The sequence below is a fragment of the Chamaea fasciata genome, unplaced genomic scaffold (assembly GCF_029207755.1).
Source record: "Chamaea fasciata isolate MVZ Bird 193981 ecotype frontalis unplaced genomic scaffold, bChaFas1.0.hap1 SCAF_230, whole genome shotgun sequence".
In the NCBI taxonomy this organism is placed as follows: domain Eukaryota; kingdom Metazoa; phylum Chordata; class Aves; order Passeriformes; family Sylviidae; genus Chamaea; species Chamaea fasciata.
The window spans coordinates 53,676-74,630 of NW_027094315.1; the positions used below are offsets into that span (position 1 = coordinate 53,676).

A 20,955-nucleotide genomic window follows, 5' to 3' on the forward strand; every position below is an offset into this window, starting at 1 on the left:
TCTCCTACAACCTGACATTAGGAACTTAGTCGGTGAGTATAGCTTTCCACAGAAAAGACCCACCGTTCCTGCACAGAACTCTCGGCCACGGAGTGGGCTGCGAACTGAAAAAAATAAGTTCTGCACAGGACTTCTGCCATATCCAAGCATCCAAAAGCTGGAACCCTAACTGTCCTGCGAGTGCCCAATGTCTCCTACAACCTGACATTAGGAACTTAGTCGGTGAGTATAGCTTCCCACAGAAGAGAGCCACTGTTCCTGCACAGAGCTCTGTGCCCGGGAGTGGGCTTCTGCCACTTAGAATTCTGAACAGTGTACTTACTGCCACAACCAAGCTGCCATGAAGCTGAAACCCTAGCTGCCCTTAGACTGCCAAACACCTCCTGCAAACCGACATCAGGAACTTGGAGGAGTGACTTTAACTTCCCACAGAAGAGATCCACCGTTCCTGCACAGAGCTCTGTGCCCCGGAGTGGGCTTCTGCCACTTAGAATTCTGAACAGTGTACTTACTCCCACAACCAAGCTGCCATGAAGCTGAAACCCTAGCTGCCCTTAGACTGCCAAACACCCCCTGCAAACTGACATCAGGAACTTGGAGGGGTGAGTTTAGCTTCCCACAGAAGAGAGCCAATGTTCCTGCACAGAACTCTCGGCCACGGAGTGCGCTGCTAACTGATAAAAATAAGTTCAGCACAGGACTTCTGCCAGATCCAAGCATCCAGAAGCTGGAACCCTTACTGGCCTTGGAGTGCCAAATGGCTCCTACAGCCTGACATCAGGAACCTGCTGGGGGGAGTTTAGTTTCCCACAGAAAAGACCCACAGTTCCTACACAGAGCTCTGTGCCCCGGAGTGGGCTTCTGCCACTTAGAATTCTGAACAGTGCACATTACTCCCAGAACCAAGCTGTCAGAAGCTGGAACGCTAACTGTCCTTGGAGTGCCCAATGTCTCCTAAAACCTGCCATTAGGAACTTAGGGGGTGAGTATAGCTTCCCACAGAAGAGAGCCACGGTTCCTGCACAGAGTTCTGTGCCCGGAAGTGGGCTTCTGCCACTTAGAATTCTGAACACTGCTGCACTTCTCCCATAGCCAAGCTCCCAGAAGCTGGAACCCTAACTGTCCTGCGAGTGCCCAATGTCTCCTACAACCTGACATTAGGAACTTCAGGGGGTGAGTTTAGCTTCTCACAGAAGAGACCCACAGTTCCTGCACAGAACTCTCAGCCACGGAGTGGGCTGCTAACTGATAAAAATAAGTTCAGCACAGGACTTCTGCCAGATCCAAGCATCCAGAAGCTGGAACCCTAACTGGCCTTGGAGTGCCAAATGTCTCCTACAGCCTGACATCAGGAACCTGCTGGGGTGAGTTTAGTTTCCCACAGAAAAGACCCACAGTTCCTGCACAGAGCCCTGTGCCCCAGAGTGGGCTTCTGCCACTTAGAATTCTGAACACTGCACATTACTCCCAGAACCAAGCTGTCAGAAGCTGGAACCCTAACTGTCCTTGGAGTGCCCAATGTCTCCTACAACCTGACATTAGGAACTTAGTCGGTGAGTATAGCTTCCTACAGAAGAGAGCCACTGTTCCTGCACAGAGCTCTGTGCCCGGGAGTGGGCTTCTGCCACTTAGAATTCTGAACACTGCTGCACTTCTCCCATAGCCAAGCTCCCAGAAGCTGGAACCCTAACTGTCCTGCGAGTGCCCAATGTCTCCTACAACCTGACATTAGGAACTTCGGGGGGTGAGTTTAGCTTCCCACAGAAGAGACCCACAGCTCCTGCACAGAGCTCTGTGCCCGGGAGTGGGCTTCTGCCACTTAGAATTCTGAACAGTGTACTTACTCCCACAACCAAGCTGCCATGAAGCTGAAACCCTAGCTGCCCTTAGACTGCCAAACACCCCCTGCCAACTGACATCAGGAACTTGGAGGGGTGAGTTTAGCTTCCCACAGAAAAGACCCACCGTTCCTGCACAGAACTCTCGGCCACGGAGTGGGCTGCTAACTGATAAAAATAAGTTCAGCACAGGACTTCTGCCAGATCCAAGCATCCAAAAGCTGGAACTCTTACTGGCCTTGGAGTGCCAAATGTCTCCTACAGCCTGACATCAGGAACGTGCTGGGGTGAGTTTAGTTTCCCACAGAAAAGACCCACAGTTCCTGCACAGAGCTCTGTGTCCCGGAGTGGGCTTCTGCCACTTAGAATTCTGAACAGTGCACATTACTCCCAGAAGCAAGCTGTCAGAAGCTGGAACCCTAACTGTCCTTGGAGTGCCCAATGTCTCCTACAACCTGACATTAGGAACTTAGTCGGGAAGTATAGCTTCCCACAGAAAAGACCCACCGTTCCTGCACAGAACTCTCGGCCACGGAGTGGGCTGCGAACTGAAAAAAATAAGTTCTGCACAGGACTTCTGCCAGATCCAAGCATCCAAAAGCTGGAACCCTAACTGTCCTGCGAGTGCCCAATGTCTCCTACAACCTGACATTAGGAACTTAGTCGGTGAGTATAGCTTCCCACAGAAGAGAGCCACTGTTCCTGCACAGAGCTCTGTGCCCGAGACTGGGCTTCTGCCACTTAGAATTCTGAACAGTGTACTTACTCCCACAACCAAGCTGCCATGAAGCTGAAACCCTAGCTGCCCTTAGACTGCCAAACACCCCCTGCAAACTGACATCAGGAACTTGGAGGGGTGAGTTTAGCTTTCCACAGAAAAGACCCACCGTTCCTGCACAGAACTCTCGGCCACGGAGTGGGCTGCTAACTGATAAAAATAAGTTCAGCACAGGACTTCTGCCAGATCCAAGCATCCAGAAGCTGGAACCCTTACTGGCCTTGGAGCGCCAAATGGCTCCTACAGCCTGACATCAGGAACCTGCTGGGGTGAGTTTAGTTTCCCACAGAAAAGACCCACCATTCCTACACAGAGCTCTGTGCCCGGGAGTGGGCTTCTGCCACTTAGAATTCGGAACAGTGCACATTACGCCCAGAACCAAGCTGTAAGAAGTTGGAACCCTAACTGTCCTTGGAGTGCCCAATGTCTCCTACAACCTGCCATTAGGAACTTAGGGGGTGAGTATAGCTTCCCACAGAAGAGAGCCACTGTTCCTGCACAGAGCTCTGTGCCCGGGAGTGGGCTTCTGCCACTTAGAATTCTGAACAGTGCACATTACTCCCACAACAAAGCTGTCAGAAGCTGGAACCCTAACTGTCCTTGGAGTGCCCAATGTCTCCTACAACCTGACATTAGGAACGTAGTCGGTGAGTATAGCTTCCCACAGAAAAGACCCACCGTTCCTGCACAGAGCTCTGTGTCCCAGAGTGGGCTTCTGCCACTTAGAATTCTGAACAGTGTACTTACTCCCACAACCAAGCTGCCATGAAGCTGAAACCCTAGCTGCCCTTAGACTGCCAAACACCCCCTGCAAACTGACATCAGGAACTTGGAGGGGTGAGTTTAGCTTTCCACAGAAAAGACCCACCGTTCCTGCACAGAACTCTCGGCCACGGAGTGGGCTGCGAACTGAAAAAAATAAGTTCTGCACAGGACTTCTACCAGATCCAAGCATCCAAAAGCTGGAACCCTAACTGTCCTTGGAGTGCCCAATGTCTCCTACAACCTGACATTAGGAACTTAGTCGGTGAGTATAGCTTCCCACAGAAGAGAGCCACTGTTCCTGCACAGAGCTCTGTACCCGGGAGTGGGCTTCTGCCACTTAGAATTCTGAACAGTGTACTCACTCCCACAACCAAGCTTCCATGAAGCTGAAACCCTAGCTGCCCTTAGACTGCCAAACACCCCCTGCAAACTGACATCAGGAACTTGGAGGGGTGAGTTTAGCTTTCCACAGAAAAGACCCACCGTTCCTGCACAGAACTCTCGGCCACGGAGTGGGCTGCTAACGGATAAAAATAAGTTCAGCACAGGACTTCTGCCAGATCCAAGCATCCAGAAGCTGGAACCCTTACTGGCCTTGGAGTGCCAAATGTCTCCTACAGCCTGACATCAGGAACCTGCTGGGGTGAGTTTAGTTTCCCACAGAAAAGACCCACAGTTCCTGCACAGAGCTCTGTGTCCCGGAGTGGGCTTCTGCGACTTAGAATTCTGAACAGTGCACATTACGCCCAGAACCAAGCTCCCAGAAGCTGGAACCCTAACTGTCCTTGGAGTGCCCAATGTCTCCTACAACCTGACATTAGGAACGTAGTCGGTGAGTATAGCTTCCCACAGAAAAGACCCACCGCTCCTGCACAGAGCTCTGTGCCCGGGAGTGGGCTTCTGCCACTTAGAATTCTGAACAGTGTACTTACTCCCACAACCAAGCTGCCATGAAGCTGAAACCCAAGCTGCCCTTAGACTGCCAAACACCCCCTGCAAACTGACATCAGGAATTTGGAGGGGTGAGTTTAGCTTTCCACAGAAAAGACCCACCGTTCCTGCACAGAACTCTCGGCCACGGAGTGGGCTGCTAACTGATAAAAATAAGTTCAGCACAGGACTTCTGCCAGATCCAAGCATCCAGAAGCTGGAACCCTTACTGGCCTTGGAGTGCCAAATGGCTCCTACAGCCTGACATCAGGAACCTGCTGGGGTGAGTTTAGTTTCCCACAGAAAAGACCCACCATTCCTACACAGAGCTCTGTGCCCCGGAGTGGGCTTCTGCCACTTAGAATTCTGAACAGTGCACATTACTCCCACAACAAAGCTGTCAGAAGCTGGAACCCTAACTGTCCTGCGAGTGCCCAATGTCTCCTACAACCTGACATTAGGAACTTAGGGGGTGAGTATAGCTTCCCACAGAAGAGAGCCACTGTTCCTGCACAGAGTTCTGTGCCCGGAAGTGGGCTTCTGCCACTTAGAATTCTGAACACTGCTGCACTTCTCCCATAGCCAGGCTCCCAGAAGCTGGAACCCTAACTGTCCTGCGAGTGCCCAATGTCTCCTACAACCTGACATTAGGAACTTCAGGGGGTGAGTTTAGCTTCCCACAGAAGAGAGCCACTGTTCCTGCACAGAGCTCTGTGCCCCGGAGTGGGCTTCTGCCACTTAGAATTCTGAACAGTGCACATTACTCCCACAACAAAGCTGTCAGAAGCTGGAACCCTAACTGTCCTGCGAGTGCCCAATGTCTCCTACAACCTGACATTAGGAACTTAGGGGGTGAGTATAGCTTCCCACAGAAGAGAGCCACTGTTCCTGCACAGAGTTCTGTGCCCGGAAGTGGGCTTCTGCCACTTAGAATTCTGAACACTGCTGCACTTCTCCCATAGCCAGGCTCCCAGAAGCTGGAACCCTAACTGTCCTGCGAGTGCCCAATGTCTCCTACAACCTGACATTAGGAACTTCAGGGGGTGAGTTAAGCTTCCCACAGAAGAGAGCCACTGTTCCTGCACAGAGCTCTGTGTCCCGGAGTGGGCTTCTGCCACTTAGAATTCTGAACAGTGTACTTACTCCCACAACCAAGCTGCCATGAAGCTGAAACCCTAGCTGCCCTTAGACTGCCAAACACCCCCTGCAAACTGACATCAGGAACTTGGAGGGGTGAGTTTAGCTTTCCACAGAAAAGACCCACCGTTCCTGCACAGAACTCTCGGCCACGGAGTGGGCTGCGAACTGAAAAAAATAAGTTCTGCACAGGACTTCTACCAGATCCAAGCATCCAAAAGCTGGAACCCTAACTGTCCTTGGAGTGCCCAATGTCTCCTACAACCTGACATTAGGAACGTAGTCGGTGAGTATAGCTTCCCACAGAAAAGACCCACCGCTCCTGCACAGAGCTCTGTGCCCGGGAGTGGGCTTCTGCCACTTAGAATTCTGAACAGTGTACTTACTCCCACAACCAAGCTGCCATGAAGCTGAAACCCTAGCTGCCCTTAGACTGCCAAACACCCCCTGCAAACTGACATCAGGAATTTGGAGGGGTGAGTTTAGCTTTCCACAGAAAAGACCCACCGTTCCTGCACAGAACTCTCGGCCACGGAGTGGGCTGCTAACTGATAAAAATAAGTTCAGCACAGGACTTCTGCCAGATCCAAGCATCCAGAAGCTGGAACCCTTACTGGCCTTGGAGTGCCAAATGGCTCCTACAGCCTGACATCAGGAACCTGCTGGGGTGAGTTTAGTTTCCCACAGAAAAGACCCACCATTCCTACACAGAGCTCTGTGCCCCGGAGTGGGCTTCTGCCACTTAGAATTCTGAACAGTGCACATTACTCCCACAACAAAGCTGTCAGAAGCTGGAACCCTAACTGTCCTTGGAGTGCCCAATGTCTCCTACAACCTGACATTAGGAACTTAGTCGGTGAGTATAGCTTCCCACAGAAAAGACCCACCGTTCCTGCACAGAACTCTCGGCCACGGAGTGCGCTGCTAACTGATAAAAATAAGTTCAGCACAGGACTTCTGCCAGATCCAAGCATCCAGAAGCTGGAACCCTTACTGGCCTTGGAGTGCCAAATGTCTCCTACAGCCTGACATCAGGAACCTGCTGGGGTGAGTTTTGTTTCCCACAGAAAAGGCCCACAGTTCCTGCACAGAGCTGTGTGCCCGGGAGTGGGCTTCTGCCACTTAGAATTCTGAACAGTGCACATTACGCCCAGAACCAAGCTGTAAGAAGTTGGAACGCTAACTGTCCTTGGAGTGCCCAATGTCTCCTAAAACCTGCCATTAGGAACTTAGGGGGTGAGTATAGCTTCCCACAGAAGAGAGCCACTGTTCCTGCACAGAGTTCTGTGCCCGGAAGTGGGCTTCTGCCACTTAGAATTCTGAACACTGCTGCACTTCTCCCATAGCCAGGCTCCCAGAAGCTGGAACCCTAACTGTCCTGCGAGTGCCCAATGTCTCCTACAACCTGACATTAGGAACTTCAGGGGGTGAGTTTAGCTTCCCACAGAAGAGAGCCACTGTTCCTGCACAGAGCTCTGTGTCCCGGAGTGGGCTTCTGCCACTTAGAATTCTGAACAGTGTACTTACTCCCACAACCAAGCTGCCATGAAGCTGAAACCCTAGCTGCCCTTAGACTGCCAAACACCCCCTGCAAACTGACATCAGGAACTTGGAGGGGTGAGTTTAGCTTTCCACAGAAAAGACCCACCATTCCTGCACAGAGCTCTGTGCCCCGGAGTGGGCTTCTGCCACTTAGAATTCTGAACACTGCTGCACTTCTCCCATATCCAAGCTGTCAGAAGCTGGAACCCTAACTGTCCTGCGAGTGCCAAATGTCTCCTACAACCTGACATTAGGAACTTCGGGGGGTGAGTTTAGCTTCCCACAGAAGAGACCCACAGCTCCTGCACAGAGCTCTGTGCCCGGGAGTGGGTTTCTGCCACTTAGAATTCTGAACAGTGCACATTACTCCCAGAACCAAGCTGTCAGAAGCTGGAACCCTAACTGTCCTTGGAGTGCCCAATGTCTCCTACAACCTGACATTAGGAACTTCGGGGGGTGAGTTTAGCTTCCCACAGAAGAGAGCCACTGTTCCTGCACAGAGCTCTCTGCCCCAGAGTGGGCTGCTAACTGATAAAATTAGGTTCAGCACAGGACATCTGCCAGATCCAAGCTCCCAGAAGCTGGAACCCTAACTGTCCTTGGAATGCCAAATCCATCCCATAAACTGACATCAGGAGACTTATGGGGGGAGTTAAGTTTCCCACAGAAAAGACCCACTGTTCCTGCACAGAGCTCTGTGTTCGGGAGTGGGCTTCTGCCACTTAGAATTCTGAACAGTGCACATTACTCCCAGAACCAAGCTCCCAGAAGCTGGAAGCCTGGCTCCCCTTGGACTGCCAAATGGCTCCTTAAAACTGACAATCTGAACCAGAGAGGTATATTTACTTTCCCCAGAAAAGCGGCCACCGTTCCTGCACAGAGCTCTGTGCCCCGGAGTGGGCTTCTGCCACTTTCAATTCGGAACACTGCTGCACTTCTCCCATATCCAAGCTCCCAGAGGCTGGAACCCTAACAATCCTTGGAGTGCCAAATGTCTCCTACGACCTGACATTAGGAACTTAGGGGGTGAGTTTAGCTTCCCACAGAAGAGACCCATTGTTCCTACACAGAGCTCTCTGCCCTGGAGTGGGCTGCTACCTGATAAAATTAAGTTCAGCACAGGACATCTGCCAGATCCAAGCTCCCAGATCCTGGAACCCTAACTGTCCTTGGAGTGCCAAATCCATCCCATAAACTGACATCAGGAGCCTGCTGGGGTTAGTTTAGGTTCCCACAGAAAAGACCCACAGTTCCTGCACAGAGCTCTGTGTTCGGGAGTGGGCTTCTGCCACTTAGAATTCTGAACAGTGCACATTACTCCCAGAACCAAGCTGCCAGAAGCTGAAACCCTAGCTGCCCTTAGACTGCCAAACACCTTCTGCAAACTGACATCAGGAACTTAGTCGGTGTGTATAGCTTCCCACAGAAGAGACCCACCGTTCCTGCACAGAGCTCTGTGCCCGGGAGTGGGCTTCTGCCACTTGCAATTCTGAACACTGCTGCACTTTACTCCCAGGTCCAAGCTGTCAGTAGCTGCAACCTTGGCTCCCCTTAGACTGCCAAATGACTGCAACCGAGTTGCACATAGTGAACAGCGCAGAAAAAAGAAACAACACGGATGTGAACGTCCAGAAAATCTAACTGTTAAGTAAGAACCATCTGTAAGCATCACTGTTTATTAACTATCGCTACCATTGTCTGTATACAGCTGTATGTTGCTTCTATAAAGACATAAGTGTGTGGAATATATGTCTTCCTAGAGTTAGAATTCAATTTGTTTTGATAAGTTTATGATATGGGGATAAGACATAGAATGCCCTAGGGTGACTTTATGCCGCTTGTGTCCCCAGTCGCTTGTTCTGGACCTTTAAGACTGATTTTGAGAGCTAAGCAAGGAAAGAAAATGGTTGCAGTTTGTTTTAAGAAAACGACTTTCACTCCTCTGAATACCCTCTCTCGTATATTCAGCTCAAGCACAGACAGACTGCAGCACAAAGATGTGCTTTGCTCTTGGTTTCAGCTAGTTAGGGCAGAGAAGTTCCCTCGCTATTTGTTTTCCTTTTTCTTAGGACTGTTTAAACCTGCTGCAGACTGAAAAACCCAGAGCAGCGCCGAGAGCTGGCACCTGCAGCCCACGGGGCCTGCACCTGAGCATTTTATCAACACCAGAACAGCTGATAAGAGACCAAAAGAGCTCAGCTACAGCCCACAGCAAAGACTTTCTGAAGTTACCATCTCGCTTCAAAATAACAAAAAGTTTTATTATTTCATATTATTCATTCTTTATGCTTGCGACCACTTTGTTTGTTAAACAAATAGGTTTTCCCACTTTTCTCCAAAGAAATTCTTTGCAAAAGCAGTTTAAAAGAAAGAGACTGTTTAGGTTTACTTTCCAGAAGAACCCCATTCAAAGGTTTCCTCTCAAATTTACTCTAAACCCCGACAGCAACAAACAAATCAAACTACACAACAAAGAAGTCACAAATAAATTTCAATTAAAAACACCAAAACAAATCATTCCTAACTCAAGAAACCCATAAACCTCAAACCATCAAAACAAAAATACCACTTATAAATACACACAAAACCAAAAAAATTAATGTAACTATAAACAATACCTTTCAAATGATCCATAAGTATAAAACATATACTGCAATCAAACAAGCCAAATAAATTAACCCCTATACTATAATAAACAATAATCCAATTACAAATATTAGGAAACACAAAAAATTACCTACATTCCACTACCTCAACCCACCAAAACAAACACTACATACTCACCATGATAAAAGCCACCGCTAAATAAATAACCTCCCCTATACCTCACCCTACAGCCACTTCCACCATTGTAAACCTTAGAAAACATTTCCTTTAAAAATACAATATCTCACCAAAAAAAAATATTTCAACAATAAAACTCAGTTCAAAAACAATCTGATCTACATGTAAACTAAGAAACCTACCACCAAATAAATAGACCGTATCCCTTAGCATACACCATCTACAAACAAAATAAAACTACACAAACAATTATTGAAAACCACCTTAAAACAACTAAACAGAAAAAAACTTTTAAAAATATTAAAATTGCATCTAACAAAACCTCCACCGGCCAGGCTGGCCCTAGGTAATCTGAATCCCTACATACAATAAACAAAAACAAAACCCCAATCGCACGTATCAGAAGCCTATTTAAAAAAAAAAAAAAAAAGTTACTTAAATTAATTCTACCTCAAATACAAACAAACCCATCCATACAGTTACCTTCGCTCAAAAACCAAATTACAGGCAATAAATAATACCAAAAAATAAAACAAAACACTATGTACCACCAAAGAATGCAATATTGAATAAAAGCACCATATAAGTAATAAAGTAATAAAAGCACCGCATAGAAGTACCACTATTTATTAAAATCCCAGGTGAAGGGGGATTCCCCCAGTTTGAACACAGACAATAAAATGAGTTTCTTTCCTCAATTTAAACTCTTTTGTCCTCAAAACCCCCTTTTTTTTTTTCTAGGGACGCCAGGGAAGGATTGGGAAGACAAAATTGAAAGGGAAAAGGAGAAAAGTCCCCCCTACAAATCCACACCGGCTCACCTGCTCCTGCTGCCCGGCACAAAGGTTTGTCCCTCGGCATCTCCTGAAGCAATACTCCATATCCGAGGGTTCCCCCAAACTCTGTAAGACGAGCTCGCCATCATCCCGTAAGACACTCCAGAGAGCCTCGCAGAAGCTGCTCCCTCCGGCAGCTCCACGCTAGAGTGAGCTGAGGCTCCCCGCGTAAGCAGCTCGGGCAGGAGCCACCTGCCCCTCATTATCCTTAACAGCTCACGCCTGCGGCTGCTCTGTCCCCTCGTTATCCTAACAGCTCACGCCTGCAGCTGCTGCCAGCCCGAGGGTGAGGGCGGGGCAGAGGGAACTTGCTGCAGACATTTCACTGTTTGCACCGACACACTGGGGCACCGGGCTTTCCTTGCTAGGGATAAGCAAAAATTAAAGAGTTGACTTTTCTTGTTGTCATCATCCTTGAAGAAAGGAAAAATATATCAGGACTCGTGTGACTTCTCTGTGAACACAAAGTGCAAGGAACTTGGGAGGGGGAGGTCTTAAAACAACACCGGTTTCCTATAGCAGCAGCTGCTTTTGGTGCACACTGAAGCTTCTCTAGGCTTGTTTCAACGCTCTGCAGCAGTTAAGAGAGTACCACCTATTTAGGGGATACTGTAAAAGCTTTAGCTTTTCTAGAGATTTTCTCACCCCTTAAAACTGTATTTTATATTTCTATTTTTGTTACTTATATTTTTCTATTTTTGTATTTATTTAATTTGTGTTGACTTGTTTATTTTTTAAACTATATGAATTCATTTACCTAACACATCAGAACCACAATGAATTAAAATTAAATTAGCCTCGTTTTCTAAGGGGTAAAGATTTAATTTTTATTTAATAATGTTGGTATGTTTTCTCTGTCATTGTTTTTTCTTGGGGGGCAGTGTTTGTAGGGGCTTTTGTTTTGGTTTTTGTTTTTCTGTTTGCTTTGTTTTGGAGTTCTTTGTTAATAAACAAAGAGGTTCAGAGAGGCACAAAATAAAATGTCAACTTTGTTTTATTGCTACCTCTGAAATACAACTCGACACCAAGTTATTGCTGGTAATACTGTGTATGGGTAGAATGAGACCTGTTAAGGGGTTGAAAGGAAAAAAGTGGCAGCATGGTGCTGAATAGCTCCTGCTTTACCAACATGAATTTGGTAAATTTCCTTGGAAATGTGCCCTACAATGTACAAAAACTCCAATTAGGATGGAAAACTGGAAAAAAAAAATATATTCTCTTACTAGAATCAGAGAGAGAAAAAACATCAAATAAAAGGAAGAAATAACATCTAAATCCCAGCTTGCCTGGAAAACAAGCTTAGGCATTTCTAACACTGCAAACTTTTGGAACAGTCATCAAGTTGGTGGAAGTTCATGGAACAAATTTAAATCTGCTTCCTCTGCTCTAATTTTAAAGGGAAGTGGAAATTCAACAGGTCCAGCTACTCCTATCCAAGAATGATCTGTGTTTTGTGGGAGTAACAATGCAAAGAAACTCGAATCTTACTTGTATTTGACATCGGAAACTCTCAGCAGAGTTGGGAAGTTTCAGTGGAACAAAAGCACCACACTTCCTGCAATAACAAAATTGGACTCGGCAAGTCAGGAATTTTATTTACACATCCACGGACAAGGAGGGGGATGACACCAGGAATACACTCCAGCTGAAAGCAAGGATTTATTGGAAAAGGCAGGAAATCAAACTGACAGTCTCTGTCCAGTTATGGCCAGGCAATTATCCAGGAGTCAGAAAGAAAAGTGGGAACCTTGGACTGGGATAAGGCCTTCCAGTGGCTTCACTTCCTACTGGCTCTCTCCTTTTCGCCAACTACCTGCAAGAGGAAAAGCAACAGGAATAAAGTCTCAAACAGGATGGCCTTGGTCCAGGCAGACTGAAATGCAGCTCCCAGGGAGGGAGGCCAGGCTGTGCCTCGGGGAGCTCCGGGAATCTGGGATTGCCCGTGGGATTAAAGGGCTGGAGAAGCACACCCACCTGCCAGGTTCAGTGCTGGGACAGAGCAAGGCCGGGGCTCGGGGGCAGCAGTCAGAGCTGGGACTGCAGGAGAACACCCCAAACCCGGGTTAAACATCCGGCACGACACGCAGCACGCTCCGGGAGAAACTCGGGTGGGAGAAGCCCCGGGATGCTCCACGTTCCTTGCCCTTGGCAGCTGTGCCAGGGCCTCCCTCAGAATGCTGACCTCACCGTGCAGCTCCTACAAAATAGGAGAACTTATGGGAATCGCCCAGCAATCCATGGACTTCCAGTTATTAAGAACCACAGCTGCAGCGAAAGGTGTACAAACTCTACTGCAAACCAGTAGGTCTGAGGAGACGCAGGGATTTATTCCAGAGGTGGCATGTTGGTGTTACTACTTTAAGCTCCTGCCGCTAGAACATATTTGTACAATAAAAACATTATTGAGGCAGCTAAATTAAAATTAGATTTTTTACAGTAAAGTCAGCCAAAAAAGAGAGTCTCAAAATTAAGATATAGGCCGCACAGTTATTTAAAAAAAAAGTTCTCATTCATGAGCATAACCTGCCAGCCTCTCATGTTTTCAGTCCTTACCATTTATTTTTACCAAGGTGATGATTAAAACCGTGTAAAAAGCTCAAAAAAAAAAAAATCCAGGACAAGGCAGGTGTTTTCCCAAGTACCCCCAAGTGTGGAGCTGTGTCAGCCACAAGTGTTTGCTCCCTCAGCCCAGCCCGGAGCAGGCTCCAGCTGCTGCCCAGGGGGGTTACCAAGGGACTCACTTGTTTCAAGCTGTAAATGCAGGTGGCCTGCACTGGAGTGCCAAAAAATGTGAAATATGTGACTCTCACCTTGAATAGCGATCGATCTTCTCAGGGGAGCCCCTCACCCAGGATGGGGGGCTCTGCCACGGATTTCATCCCTCTGCATCTGAAAGAAAGTTGGGACAAAAGTCAGAGTGCTGCAGGATACCTTGACAGCTCCACACATCTTGTGGCAATCTAGGAATACCCTCTATAGTCTAACTACACCCCACATCACAAATTTCAAGCCCCCGGCACTATTACCCTCGTACCCCTACACCCAGACTAAGCAGCAAGGCAGAGCAGCTCCCGGCCAAACACACACCAACACCCGTGACACAGCACAGGACAAACGAGGGGACACAACAGGGACAGAAAACTCTGGGCAAGAAGAATGACCCTGAGGGTCCAGAGAACTTGGAATGAGATGACCTAGGTAAGATGGAAGGTGAGCTGGCCAGGCTCAGAGAACCCTGCAGGAACAAGATGCCATCGGGATGACTTATCCCAAGAAATGCAGAGATGGATGCCCGAGAACCCTACGGTCAGAATCCTCTACCTGCCTTTGCATTCTCACAAGACCTAACCCGCCGGAATGGATCAGGGCGGTGCACGGCTGTCAGTACAGCTCAGAACAAGACCTGAAAAGGCATCGGACTGGATGCTTGTGAAGAGAGATGGATTCTGATGAGTGTCCGAGCAGCTGAGACAAAGGCACCTGGCTGAGGAGCACAGAGATCAGAAATGCTAAGACTGATGCCAGGGGTTTTGATAGGCCCCTCAAAGGACAAAAGGAAAAGACAGCACACACAAGACACCCAAAGGACAGAGAGCACAACAGACAAGTGACACAACACACACCAGGACTGCTCTGCCCTGCACACCTCGGCACTGTGATCCAGAATGAGACCTTCCCTTGATGTAGCCTAAGGGGTCACATCTTGGACATCCCTGTCACCAAAAATGACTCAAAAAATCCCTCCCACTGGCCCCTGATCCCACACCCCGCTTTCAAGCCCTCCCTGGCTCCGAGCCCTCCACTTATCTCTCGGACGTCTAGGGAGGTGAATCCACGCTGGGTGGCAAAGAAGGCCGCCTCTCCCTCAGGGAAATTCCTGCTGCTGCTGGGCTGTTGTCTCCTACACAGCTACAATAAAGAAAACCAAACATCAAAGCATAATCTTAGCAGCACATCAGCCAGAAACCAGCAATTCTGCTACTCACTGTCTCCTAAGCTTGCCCGTGTCCTCGGCCCCGTGCTTCAGCTGCGCTCAGAGGCCAACGCCGGCGTCGCAGGGTCTGCCTGGGTAAAGAGCAGACAAGGTGACGTGGCAGCGCTGGAACTTGAGGGGACCATCCCTCCTTCTCCTCCCTGACTCACCTCAACTCCTCGCCCGTTATCCAAGCCTACCTAGATGGGGCCTTCACAAGGAGAAGATCAAGGCTCCATCACAGACTCCTGGAATGCTCCCGGAGGGCTCACGGGTGAGGTGACCCGGGTCTGTCGTCCGGTTGGTGAGAGGGGAGCTCGGCCTCCTGCGAGTGGACTCCCTAAAACACACAATAACGGAGGCTTAGAGTTGCACCAGCGAGTGAGGCTTGAACAATAGCAACTGCTTCTGTCCACCCATCACTGCTCACCTCGCCCACGTCAGCTTGACTGCTGAGATCCGGCTTTACCACCTAAAAATAAAGACAAAGAACAGAGCTGTAACACAGCCATCATTTACACCTCCCCTGCAAACACAAACAGGGACTGACCTTCTCAGGGGAGCCCCTCACCCAGGATGGGGGGCTCTGCCACGGATTTCATCTCTCTGCATCTGAAAGAAAGTTGGGACAAAAGTCAGAGTGCTGCAGGATACCTTGACAGCTCCACACATCTTGTGCCAATCTAGGAATACCCTCGACAGTCTAACTACACCCCACATCCCCACATCACAAAATGCAAGTCCCCGGGACTCATCCTATTACTTCTACACCCAGACTGAGCAGCAAGGCAGAGCAGCTCCCAGCCAAACACACACCAACACCCGTGACGCAGCACAGGAAAAACGAGGGGACACAACAGGGACAGAAAACTCTGGGCAAGAAGAATGACCCTGAGGGTCCAGAGAACTCAGAATGAGATGACCTAGGTAAGATGGATGGTGAGCTGGCCAGGCTCAGAGAACCCTGCAGGAACAAGATGCCATCGGGATGACTTATCCCAAGAAACGCAGAGATGGATGCCCGAGAATCCTACGGTCAGAATCCTCCACCTGTCTTTGCATTCTCACAAGACCTAACCCGCCGGAATGGATCAGGGCGGTGCACGGCTGTCAGTACAGCTCAGAACAAGACCTGAAAAGGCATCGGACTGGATGCTTGTGAAGAGATGGATTCTGAAGAGTGTCCAAGCAGCTGAGACAAAGGCACCTGGCTGAGGAGCACAGAGATCAGAAATGCTAAGACTGATGCCAGAGGTTTTGACAGGCCCCTGAAAGGACTAAAGGAAAAGACAAGACACCCAAAAGACACAGAGTGCACAAGAGACACAACACACCCTGGGACTGCTCTGCCCTGCACACCTCAGCACTGCGATCCAGGATGAGACTGTCCCTTATTGTAGCCTAAGGGGTCACATCTGGGACATCCCCATCTCCAAACCCGACTGAAAAAATCCCTCCCGGTGACCCCTGCCCTGGCACCCTGCTTTCATCCCCTCCCTAGTTCCGAGCCCTCCACTTATCTCTCAGACGTCTGGGAAGGTGAATCCACGCTGGGTGCTAAAGAAGGCCGCCTCTCCCTCAGGGAAATTCCTGCTGTCGCTGGGCTGCTGTCTCCTAGTCAGCTACAATAAAGAAAACCAAACATCAAAGCATAATCTTAGCTGCACATCAGCCAAAAACCAGCAGCTCTGCTATTCACCGTCTCTTAAGCAGGACCGGGTCCTCGGGCCCCGTGTGTGCTTCAGCTGAGCTCGGAGGCCGACGCTCGCAGCGCCAAAGCCTTAGAGGCATTACTGGCACCGAGCCCACCCACCGTGGCCTCCATTAGGGCTGTGAGCATCCCCGGTCAGAGCAGGACAGGAACGCAGGGTGGACATCCCCGGTGAACCTCAACCCTGTGGACTCTGCCCCACCACTGTCACTTCCTGCCTGGCCCTAGCTTAGGGTTACTGCCTGCACCTCTCAGGACTTCTGGCATTGTCTAGCATTAAGATTGCTGCCTGCACCTGCTCTCAGGGAAACAGTGTTGGCAGCAGCGCTGTGAGGGCCGGGATACCTGTACTCTGACTTGTATCCTAGGCTATACCCCCGATTTTCACTGTGTGTTCTCTAGACCTCGAGTCCTTTACTTCTCAAGCCCTCCTTCAGCCTCTGTGTGCCACTGTAAACTCCCCCTGCTGAACCCTACTAACCCTACGCCTTGCAACTAGCATTGCTCCTAATCAGGACGCTCCTGGGCCAGGAATCCCCTGCTGCAGCCTAACCCTGTGGACTCTAAAAGAAGGCCAATAATGTGAAGCTCCCTAGAACATGGAGATGGGTCAGAACTGCCCCACCCAGCAAAGGCTCTGGTGAAGCTGAGGAGAAACCCTCACCCTTTACTTTTGAAGGGACCACCCCACTAGGGCCTTCTCTTCTAAGGTAACTTTAAATCACCTCCCGGGACTGAAAAGGTTTTTTCCCTTCTCCTGACCACCAGCCCCAACACTTAGCTTTTGGAACACGAGTGGAACGTCCGTCCTCGACAGAACGTTCTCAGCATCTCAGACATGTTCTCAGCATCCGCTTTGGGGCTGCCGTATCCAGACTTTGTCTCCGCACCTCCTCGCGCTACCTAGGATCACAAAACAGGAAATGTGACTATCCCCCTCCAGAAGAGTAATCCCCAGGGCTCCTCTGCACTGCTGCCCCAGCCCCCCTCAGATCTTCACTCCGCTCCAGAGGCTGACAGGAGTGGACCCAGCAAAAGGAAAAAGTAAATGCTGAGCGCATCGCTCACCTATGGGTCACCCTGCCTAAAGGGCAACTCACCGGCTCTCTCTATTCCTTAGCACGCCTGGGACAGCAGTGGCACCTGCAAAGAAACAAAAGAAGCAAAAAATCATGCTGAGTTACTGTGAAACAGCAACCTCCCCAGTCTGACTGAAGCATGCCACAAGTATACCTTAATGCTGCACCCATCTGGCCTCTGGGGCCAGCACATCTGGCAAGGGGACAACCTAAAGTAAAAAAAAAAAAGAACAGTGAATGCTTAGAGTTGCACCAGCAAGTGAGACTTGAACAATAGCAACTGCTTCTGTCCACCAGTCACTGCTCACCTTGCCCACGTCAGCTTGACTGCTGAGATCCAGCTCCACCTCTGGGAATTCCTTGCTGTCACCAGACTGCTGTCTCTTAGTCAGGTACCATAGAGAAAACCAAATGCTGATGTACAATCTCAGCAGATCTGTTGGCCGGTCAGTGAGGGGGTCTCCCTGTAATACCAGTGGACCACCTAAAACACACAAACAATAATGGAGGCTTACAGCTGCACCAGAAACACCACTACCCTGACCACACAAATACAAGAATACTAGAAAAGAAAAAACAAAAAATAATGCAGCAAAAAAAGCCAGCTCTTATTACTATAAGTCCAACTACCAAATATAATAAAAATAACCCCCATGTCCAATCCCCTCAAAAAACCTTCAAAATATATACCCGCAACCCCCTCAATCCTAAAACTAAAAGATCCATTCAACTATAAACAGCATCTCCCAAATTTTCCATAATTATAGAACACACACTAAAACCAAACAAGCTAAATAAATAAATCCCTGTAATACAATAAACAATAATTGAATTATAAATATTAGAAAACCCTAATAAATTAGCTACATCACACTACCCCAAACCCATCAAAACAAATACTACACACTCACCATAATAAAAACCACCACCAAAAAAATAAAAACCTCCTTTACATCTCACACTACAGCCAATTACACCATTGTAAACCTTAGAAAACACACCCTCAAAAAACACTGTATCTCACCAAAAACAATTCAACAGAACTCAGTTCAAAAATACTCTGACCGACATGTAAACTACAAAACCTAACACGAAAAAGAAACCATATCTCTCACCATACACCATCTACAAACAAGATAAAGCTACACAATAAATCATTCAAAGCCACTAAACAGAAAAAATAACCCTACCCAACTTGAATCCCTACATATCACACACAAAACCCCAATACCACGTATCAGAAGTCTAGCAAAAAAAGCTACTTAAATTAATTCTACCTCAAATACAAACAACCCCTCCAACAAAGCTATCCTCACTCAAAAACCAAATTACACATAACATCAAAAATCAGACAAAACACTACACGCCACCCAAGAGCATAATACTTAATAAAAACCACATAGAAATACCACAACTCATTAAAAATCCAGGTGGAAAGTTTTCTTCAGTTTGAATACTGACAACCACAGAAGAAGAGTTTCTTCACTGAATGTGAACTCCTTTTCTCTCCATAACTCCTTTTATTTCCTGGGAGCACCACAGAGAAATTAGTAAGACAAAGCTGCAAAGAAAAAAAAATCTCCCCTACAAACCCATGCTGGCTTACCTGCTACTGCTGTCCGGCACAAAGAAACCCCCCACACCCACGTGCTCCTGCAGGCGCTGTAAGAAGCTTTCCCACCACCGCAGAAACCACGCTGAGCTCCTCACGGCCCGATGCCAAAGTGAACTCGGGCTCCTCTATTAAACCGCCCCCGGCTAGAACCGGCCCCTCATTATCCTTTACAGCTTACACTTGTGGCGGCTCTGCTGCCCTCCTCATCCTGACGGTCACACCTGGGGCTGCTCTGTCCCCTCACCATCCTGTGACAGCTCTCACCTGCAGCTGCTGCCAGTCCGAGTGTCGGGGCAGGGGAAGAGGGGACTTGTGCTCATCCCCGGAGAATTCGTTGTCCGCACCTGGCGCGCTGGGGCACCGGGCTTTCCTTGATAGGGATAACGACCCCTCTTCTCCTGCACGTGCCCAAGGCTGAAACTGGGATTCCACCTCCTAAATTCCGTATGTGTGAGGGTCATAATCCCCAAGGAAATCCCCCCGCAATCGTTACCCTCCATTTACAATTTTTCCTTTGGAATCGTTGCTAACTTGTCTTTCTGTGCAAGGGTTCCAAACGTTTATTGGGAGTTCAGTAGCCGGGTTGGCTTTTTTATAACTTAGCTGACAATCCCAGGCTAAATCCAAACACCCAGAGATACAGGGAAATATGGAGACAGTTTATAAATATTGCCCAACCCTTACCCTGAATTCTTCATCACACATCCTCGGAGCAGATTTACTCCATCCTTTCTTCCCAGCAGCACCTCTCCAGCACAAATCTCACTTCTCACAACTGTTTCTTCCCACAAACCAAACAGAAATCTACTACGAGGCGAGGCGGGGAGGGGCGAGGCCGGTCTCGGCGCAGAGCCCCCGGGCCCTCAGGGCGGGCCGGGGGGACCGGAGCAGAGCCCGGGCCGGGTTGGAGCCGGAGCCGGTCTGAGGGCGGAGGCCCCGGGCCCTCAGCGCGGGCCGGGGGGCGGGCGCGATTCCCGGGGCCCGCTGTCCAATCAGCACTGCCGATGCCTCAGCGAGCCCGCCAATCGCGGGGATTCAAAAGGGTGGCGGAAGTAGCTGCTGCTCTATGGGCTCGGTGAGGAACGCCCCGGTGGGGTCCCGGCGCCGTGCACTTGGGACCCGCCCCGCGCCCCTGAAGCCGCGCCCCCGGTACTGCCCGGCCCCGGCTGCCTCCGGGCCCCGCCTCACAGAGCCCCGGCTCCGCCCCGGATCCGCCCCGACCCCGCCCCGGCTCCGCCCCTGCTCCACCCCGAGCCCGTCCCGGCTCCGCCCCGAGCCCGCCCCGGCTCCGCCCAGAGCCCGCCCCGGCTCCGCCCAGAGCCCGCCCCGGCTACGCCCCGGCTCCGCCCCTGCTCCGCCCCGAGCCCGCCCCGGCTCCGCCCCGAGCCCGCCCCGGCTCCGCCCAGAGCCCGCCCCGGCTCCGCCCAAAGCCCGCCCCGGCTCCGCCCCGGCTCCGCCCAAAGCCCGCCCCGGCTCTGTCCCGAGCCCGCCCCGGCTCCGCCCCGAGCCCGCCCCGGCTCCGCCCCGAGCCCGCCCCGGCTCCGCCCCGAGCCCGCCCCGGCGCCCCGCGCTGCCCGGGATGGGGGCGGGACCATCGCCCGCGGCCCCGCCCCGCCCCTCGAAGCTGAGCCGAGCCGAGGTTGCTCGCGGCCCTGCGAGGAGCCAGGCGGGGCCGGGAATGGGAGCGGGCGTTCTGGTTCGGGTCCTGTCAGTGTCGGCTGCGGCTCCCGAGCGGTGCGGCCCCCCTCGGCGGGCGGGCTGTGGGTCTCGGGGCCTGAGGACCGGGCTGGCGTTGCCGTCGGGATCGGGACCGGGATCGCTGCGGGCGGCAGGAGCCGCTCCTGCTCCGCCTGCAGCCGGAGCTGCGCTGGAGTCCTGGCGGGGCTCTGGGCACGGGAGGACGGCGGCGGCGATTTCCTCTGATAACCTCTGATATCGACCCCCCCACAGCATCATTGATCCCCACC

General features: G+C 50.4%; 3 long non-coding RNA genes across 7 annotated transcripts in view; all 3 read right to left on the minus strand.

Annotated features, from left to right (window-relative positions):
• LOC136304962 (uncharacterized) overlaps positions 1–10,729 on the minus strand; it is a 45,950-nt gene extending 35,221 nt beyond the window's left edge. Inside the window, exon 1 of the long non-coding RNA XR_010724921.1 lies at positions 10,596–10,729. This is a non-coding gene — a long non-coding RNA (uncharacterized lncRNA). The remainder of the gene's footprint in view (positions 1–10,595) is intronic.
• A 1,450-nt stretch (positions 10,730–12,179) lies between these two features.
• Positions 12,180–14,515, minus strand: LOC136304959 (uncharacterized). The gene is made up of 3 exons (XR_010724914.1): positions 13,421–14,515; positions 12,585–12,807; positions 12,180–12,423 (listed from the first exon to the last, which is right to left on the minus strand). It is a non-coding gene; the product is annotated as an uncharacterized lncRNA (long non-coding RNA).
• Positions 14,516–14,687: 172 nt separating this feature from the next.
• Positions 14,688–19,933, minus strand: LOC136304961 (uncharacterized). Of its 5 annotated transcripts, none has more exons than XR_010724917.1 (8): positions 19,673–19,933; positions 18,980–19,408; positions 17,682–17,857; positions 17,528–17,582; positions 17,395–17,437; positions 15,134–17,197; positions 15,014–15,055; positions 14,688–14,923 (listed from the first exon to the last, which is right to left on the minus strand). It is a non-coding gene; the product is annotated as an uncharacterized lncRNA (long non-coding RNA). The 5 variants fall into 5 exon arrangements; XR_010724918.1 differs by lacking the exon at positions 19,673–19,933 and adding an exon at positions 18,835–18,900 and having other exon boundaries at positions 14,689–14,923; positions 18,980–19,651; XR_010724919.1 differs by lacking the exon at positions 18,980–19,408 and having other exon boundaries at positions 14,690–14,923; positions 19,673–19,932.
• Between the last annotated feature and the right edge of the window lie 1,022 nt (positions 19,934–20,955).